Consider the following 7933-nt stretch of genomic DNA (forward strand, 5'->3'; position numbering starts at 1 on the left):
CCCATTGGCACCTCAATGCATAGGATAGTGCAAACAATGACTGGGGATTGGTTTTTAACTAGCTACATATTCATAAGCTTCAAACGGAGTCACCTAAACAGGGCAAACATGGCACCCATGGAGACACACACACACACACACACACACACACACACACACACACACACACACACACACACACACACACACACACACACACACACACACACACACACACACACACACACACACACCTCCCTAATTAATAGACTCACAGCCTCTTGAGTTTGCAAGTCAAACCCGGGATAATCCCCTGGTACTTAATTGAAAAAATTTCAACACTCTGCCAAATCTGCCCGTTGGAATGTTCTAATTAGTATCCGTTTGATTTCCTTCTCCGATTGTGAAATGAAAATAGCTGGAAAAGGCAGCGCTAGTAATCCAGAAAGCCTGTAAAGAAACGCAGTGGTAATGAGGTTGACTTCACTTCGTCGTTTAGTCGAAACAAGTTCAGGTGAAGCTGAGTCTAGTGCAGCCGTAGACGTTTTAAAAGACTACTGTAGTTTCTTGTAAGAGTTTGGAACTACAGTGTGTATTCTTCCGACCGTTTCCCATGTGTTTCTGATCACAGATCACCTTTAATCCCACAGCTACAAAAAACATGATGAATCTGGCAGCATTTAAGAGTGTCCATCTTTTGATGTTTGGTTGGGGGGGAGCGATGAGGATGAACGCGATACAAGCCGTGTGTGCGGTCCTAACTGGCTGAAGGGTGTTTTCTCTGAGTATCTGTGAGATGGAACACTCATCCTGTTGGTTCAGGTTACCTCGGTCGGGGTGCGGGTGTTTTGGGGGTGAATTGGCCGTTCAGAAGGCCTGATAAATGAGCGAGCGATCGGGACGTTGCCGTCTCCGTGACTACCGCCCGCGTCGACATGCCACGGGGAGAAGTAAATTGCGAATAATGGACGGAGGGCACGGAGATGTTTATCGGACCAAACAAACGGGGAGTCGCGTCGCCGTGACAACAGGCCCGGCAAAGAATGGGGAGTGCCACCACCGCCGAATTATGTACTGAAAGTTTGCAGACGAAAGAGCTGTAGACAGTAGAGCTGTAGACAGACTGTAGATAGTCGGGACTTGTTTTATTCCCCCCTCTTTTTTCTTCAGTTCACACAATGCACAATTCACTCTGACCCTCTAGATCAGTGGTTCTCAAATGGGGGTACTCGTACCCCTGGGGGTACTTTGGAGTACTGCGGGGGTAAAAAATTAAATGTAAATAAATGTAAATCTGAAACAGTTGCATGAAGCACATGCCCATATTTCTCACTAAATTGTGAGCATTTGCGCCCTTTAAATGTTTATTCTACCAAATACAACGCACATACATTATTTATCTTTATTTATTATATTTTATCCCCAAGAATAAATTGGGCCGGTGAAGGGGGTCCTCAGCTTAAAAAAATATCTCAGAGGGGGTACACCAGTAGAAGAGGTTTGAGAACCACTGCTCTCGAGGACAATGGGCGCCTGTTGAGACCGACAATACAGAGCAAGGACGCGCCGGGTCATCCCTCCTCTGTCTAATCAGCTACTGGCTACGTCCAGCGGCGTCTCCCATCGAACCAACCGCCAGCCTCCCCCACGCCGCGTCCGGGTGCGCGGGTGGGGAACCCGGGGGCGCGCAGCTACGGCTTGGCCGCCGCCGCTGGCAAGCCCTTAAAGGGAAAAGGGAAAAACATGGAATTAGGGAGATTCTCCGTGAGGCCCTCGTCCAAGAGCACGACGCAGACATCAGTTCATCTGGGCTCTCTCCGCCGCTGTCTCTTCCCTCTTCATCCTTCCTCACCTATAATTGCTCTCATCCTCTCCCTTGCTCTCTCTGTTTAACCTTTCCCTCTGCTTGTTTTCAACCTTTCTCTCTCTCTTTCTCACTCACTCACTGTTTCTCTCTCTCTCTCTCTCTGTGTCTCTCTCTCCCTCTCTTCTGTGTCTCTGTCTCTCTCTCTGTGATTGCATCCATATGGTCTCAAGGGAGAGAGGGTCAACACTACTTATTCACGGTACACTGAGCCTGTGAGAGAAGTTCCCTCACACGCACACACAAACACACATGTGCACTTTCTCTCACACACACGATTAATAGACACAAACTGAAATAAAATCCTAATTTTTAGGCTGATTGTCTGTTTGCAGTGGCCCCAGACCGTTAAGTCCTGCATTCGAGAGAGAGAGAGAGAGAGAGAGAGAGAGAGAGAGAGAGAGAGAGAGAGAGAGAGAGAGAGAGAGAGAGAGAGAGAGAGAGAGAGAGAGAATCTAAAAATCGGGGGGGATTTTCATGCCATCACTAAATACCGTAGCATGAATGCATGGTGTACATTACAGCACAGTGCCGTGGCTCCTCCTCCCAATACATTGAGCCTCAGCCTCTGTGGAGATCTGGCATCAATTACGAGGCCCTCAGAGGAGTAGGGCTCTATGGGGGCCAATGGAGCCTTCTGATCAATCCCCTCTTTTGTTCGGCGCAAGCGGCAGAGGTCGTAAATTTCGACCTGAAGACAGTGTGCAAATTGCAGTCACACTTGGAAGCGGTGGGGGGGGGGGGGGGGGGGTGGGGGAGCCAAGGCCAGGGGAGGGACGGTGAATTAGCCAGGCCTCGTGCAACGGTCCAAATCGGGGCCCGCTCCCTTCCTGTGTCCTGTGCATGCTCACGGGAGGCACGCACAGACATATGGATGTGCACACGCACACGGGGCGTATGTGGACCCGGACACGGGAACGTGAACGTTAAGCGTGTGCAACACACGCACACACACACAAACACACACGGGACCACACCCGTAGTGGGAGGCGTTTCCACGCACCTGTAGGCCTTCGGAGAGGAGCTGAAGGACAATGAAAAGCCAGATGCTCACACTAGCACGCCAACGTTGCTTACACGCGAGATCCACATAGCGTTCCGCCAACATACACGAAGGACACCATGGAGACACCATAACAAACATCTCCAGTGGACACTATTTTCGTCGCCATCTGAATCCTTCTCCATTACGTTGAGCACGTCTGAACTCAATCCACAAGGCCCTGTTATAAGAAGTTCAGCCTGCTGCTCTCTGTGGATGCGGAGGAAATCCTAGGCTAGGTTTAAACCAATCCTTTGATATTGTATACCGTATATGTAATCTTGGGTGCTTGACTCCGAGCCCTGATGTTCTGGGTTCAAACCCTCAGTATGTCCTGGGTTCATAGCCCCTGTAGGCATCCCTGAGCAAGATGATATGGCTCTCTACCTGTGAATAAACAGCAGTAACTGTTTACCGCTTTGGATTAAAGCTTTGGCTAACAGACTCTAATAGTAACACTAAACAGTACATCTGCGCGCACACACAAACATCCACACAGTCACACACACAGAGGTTTGAAGGACATCAATCAATCACATATGTGCGGTGAACCCCTTATATGTGAGGTGAACCCCTTCTCCACGATCTCGTGGCCGACCTCGAGGACAGTGATCCACTCGGTCTCGTCTTCTATTATAAGCGGTCCCTCATAGATCAGGACAGCACCACCGTAGGGGGGGGCACATGCATACACACTGCCCCCCCTCCCCATTTGTTCCTGTGTCTACAGTCTCAAGGCTGCATTATGTTGCTTTTGTGCAGTGATGCGTTTACTTTGTTACAGTGTTGAAGTCGTTTTTGGAGCGTCAGAGTTTTTATATTTTTGTCAAATTTCACTTCACTGCAGAAAATACGGTATACTTTTACTCCACTACATTTGCCGTGGACTCATCGCTACAAAATAAAATTGGATTAGCCTCACAGACTTCCGTACTTTTTATCGTGCTGCGTATGTGTGTAAATAACTTTCCGATCTCACTGACAAGTTGAGCCACGTCTCAACGTGGCCAAAAGGCCCAACCAATATTTTCTGGAAAATCACTACCGCATGTCCGTAAGCTACAGCGAAAGCAGCAGAATGAACACATCCTGGATGACTACTGAAGAATAATCAATCCTTACCCTAATCTTGTGTCCGTCCAAGATTTATATAAGCTGACTATTACTCTTATGGATGACCTCGACTTTTACCAAAATCCCTTGAAACTAAGCTCCTGGCCATTTACTTAAGTATGAGATTCTAGTACTTTAAACTCCACAGCTTAATTCATTGGTTTTATTTGGTTGATTTGAGCCATTTCATCAAAAAGGCCAATTCATATTTTAGCCAAATCTAAAATCAACTCAACCTAACCACACTAGCGGTGGTTGTCAAAGCACTACGAAGTCATATACACCCTAGTAATGACACTGCACACTCAACGTAATGATGTTGTTTTTCAAACAAATCAATTGGAATAAATAACGCTGAATATAGCATCACGAGGCATTCAAAACGGCTCTGAAGATCAAACAAATCTAAATCATGGAATAGTGGTCCTCAAATTATAACCTCAACCAAACTTTGATCATTCCCCACATCGCGTCTGTCAGCCTCAGCATTGGACTCCAAGGACCTCATCTGTCTGCGAGGCGCATTAAAACACAGAGAAAAGGATTTTCCTGGAGATCATCTCTGTGGTGGGTGTTAGTGGAAAGTATTTGCTATCAGCTTTAATACACTGCTTTCATCCTGGGAGGCCTTGCTTCAGGCTTGGGACGGGGGGGGGACGTGTATTCAACGTAGAGATCGTTTGAAGGCGGGTTTCGCTCACTACCTCCGCACTTCAAACCTCCGCCGCAGGATCAGAGAACGAGCGCTCGAGATTAGCACATTTGTTAAGAGGGGAAAAAGGGGGAGCTGTCATTTTGCTGTCTAAATCTTATGAGAGAACAAACCGCCGTCCGACCTTTGACCCCCCCCCCCCTCCACAAACCGTAGGCTTAGCGCAAACTTTGATTTGTCAACGATGACCACAACAGAGAGCCCCCCCCCCCCACACACACACCGAAACGGGGTGCCAAGGTCAAGGGTGTGTGCTCTGACTATCATGTGACATGGGGTTGTTTCTCAGGGTGGCTGCTGGTTGCTCCTACCGTTCCTTACTGGAGTGATGTTATGAGTAGCAGTGTTGGAGTAACCCTCACCTAACCCTAGCCCTGATTATTCAGAGGACCCAGAACTCAACTCTTTCCATAGCATACTGAAACAACATGACCCGTTCATTGCATGGGTGTCAACGGTCCCATGAGAAGAAAAAATAAATAACAAAGATTTGAACCAGAGTCACAAAAGGACACATAATGAATGATAATAAACAATGAATGCTATGAATTAATCTACAGCCACATCTTCAATTGAATGCTAAGAAGTATACTACAGTACACACAAGAGGGCCCCTACAGCCCCTCCTGTACACTGAAAGCAGGGGGCCCTACAGTATGCTGAAAGCAGGGGGCCCTACAGTATGCTGAAAGCAGGGGGCCCTACAGTATGCTGACAGTATGGGCCCCTACAGCGGCCTTCAGAACATTTAAAGCAGGGCCCCCTTCAGCCCCTACAACAGGCTGAAAGTAGGGGCCCCTACCCTCCCTACAGTACACCGACATCAGGGGCCCCAACAGCACCAACAGGGGGCCCTACAGTACACTGCAGGAGTCCCCCAGACCCATGTGACGTGTTCTCCAACAGAGTGCAATGCCGGGCCACAGAATATATACCGTATACATTAGATGGAGATACTGATCATTTGTGAATTTTGCAGTGTTTTAATATGCATCAATCAGCCTGCATCAGTCTCTTTGGACAAAAGCGTCTGCTAAATGCCCTGAATGTCAACGTGCATCAATCAAACACAACTGTGGGACTCTACAGTACAGAGAGCATGTCCATCTTTCGGCACAGGGGAAGCTGACATCAAGACCCACGCTGACAGATATCCCACACACATACACAAACACACACATACACACCACACACACCGCCGCGCTGCTTGCCAGTTGAACACAGGATTGACTGAAGCCATGCCTGGGGAGCAGGAGTCCTCCGATGGACAGAGGAACGCCACGCACCAGCAGCACAGAACACGGTTACCGCATAACGCTGGAGGGCCAGGACAGACCATAATACACAGCAGAACAGAACACGGTTACCGCATAGCGCTGGAGGGCCAGCACAGACCATAACACACAGCGGCACGGGGTGAGAACAACATGGCACCTTGTTCAGAAGCCATCACCAAAGGAGATACTTTATAGGGCTGGCAATCGGTTTGAATGCTTTGGACCCTTTTATCCAAAAGGAACATGGAGTGATTTCAGACCATGGGATTTGAACCCAGAACTTTGCACTGGGGGCTCCAGCTAAAACCCAAACCCTAAAATATGGTATTTATTTATTCATTTGTTTATTTGTTTATTGATGGATTATGTTCTGCGTTACATAGCATTCCTCGTATTTGGCTCCACGGTGTGTTGTATAAGATGGTCTTGGAGGGTGACCGGCGTGAGCAGCGTGGAGGAGACGGATGGCTCTAGTGTTTAGAGCCGTCGCAAAGTACAGACCACAAGAATGAACAGGAGATGACGCGTCTGAAAAAGCATCACCTTCATCAGCTCGGTGTTTACGTAGTTTGATCGCTCGCAGGACGCGGAGGAACAGCGAGTACACCGTCGGTATTTCCTCAATGTTTATTTGCTTGGACTTACCTGACAAACTGTCAATAAAAAAAAACGAAATGGTTGTCCTCCAAAGCAATGAACCCTTAACTGCCGAGCCGTAAAAAGCTCTCTGTTTACGAGTTTGTTTATATAATATGTATGAACTCTTTTGAAAAGTGGTTAATTCCTTTGTGTGTGTACTGACATTTACAAAATAAAAGGCCAACCCAAATGTCACCCTGAAACACAAATGAAGTATATTTAAAAAGCCTTTGCAGGCGAACTCAAATGATCCCAGATGCTTCGCCCTCTCCCCCGTTCACGCCTCCCTCCAGGGAGAGCTATTCCCCGGGTGCCAGCCCAGGTCCGCCTCACCTCGCTTGGCCCCGAGCCCACCACGGTGAACTCACACGCGATGGGGTCCGGAGCAGAACCAGGAAGCTCAGGAGGCCCAGAATAAAAAAGGGTTTTTGGCTTTTTTTTTTTTTTTTTTTTTGGGTTTGAAGTTTGGTAGCCTGGCTACTGCCAGACCAAGCTCAGTCGTAGATTGCACGTTGGTCTTTGGAGGCTGATGTCATTTTCTTCAGCACAAGAGGAGTGATTGACGGGCCTAGTTCAACTGACTGTATGCAATTGGCTGCTTGCCGTCGCTTCCCTGTCGTCATTGTGTTAAACCAGCCAATAGCGCGCCGAATTAAAAATCGCCAGCGGAACGGGCTGGGGGTACCCAGTCTAGAAGTTTGGGGCCCTGCATGAACTCCCTTGCCCCAGGACTTCTCTTGCAGAGTTAGCGCTTATACGTAAGCCTCAAGGGCTGCAAGTCTAATAACCATAGCTCTTCAATGGCACCGCAGCAGCTGAAGAATTACATCTCGATGAAGTAATAATAGAACATGTAAAATGTATAAGTTCTACATTTTTTGCGTTACTTCATATTTTTATATCGAGTTTCATCGCGGTTATAATTAGATATTTAACTGTGGTTGTATATTATCGCTAGGTTCCTGGGTGATTTAATAACATCATTTCATAGGTAAGGACCCTGGGCATGGACCAACCAGTACGCATGGATTCGCAGGAGCATTAGGGTCAACCCAGTTACCTGGGATTGCGAGAGACAAAGTATGTACAATTTGTATGATCGTATGCATGACCAGAATTCATCACATCCGCCTGCCACCAATCATGCTTTCGCCTCCAAAAGGATCTCATGCAAATTGCAAACGGAAAAGCTGAATTATTACAGTAAAGATTTTGTAGATTCTAGCCCTGCAGAACGAGAGGCTTAGATCATTGCTATATTCTCGCTAAGTGCTCCCTCGATTTCTAAGGGTCAGATATGTAATTGA

This window comes from Gadus morhua, chromosome 12 (genome assembly GCF_902167405.1).
Source record: "Gadus morhua chromosome 12, gadMor3.0, whole genome shotgun sequence".
NCBI classification, from domain to species: domain Eukaryota; kingdom Metazoa; phylum Chordata; class Actinopteri; order Gadiformes; family Gadidae; genus Gadus; species Gadus morhua.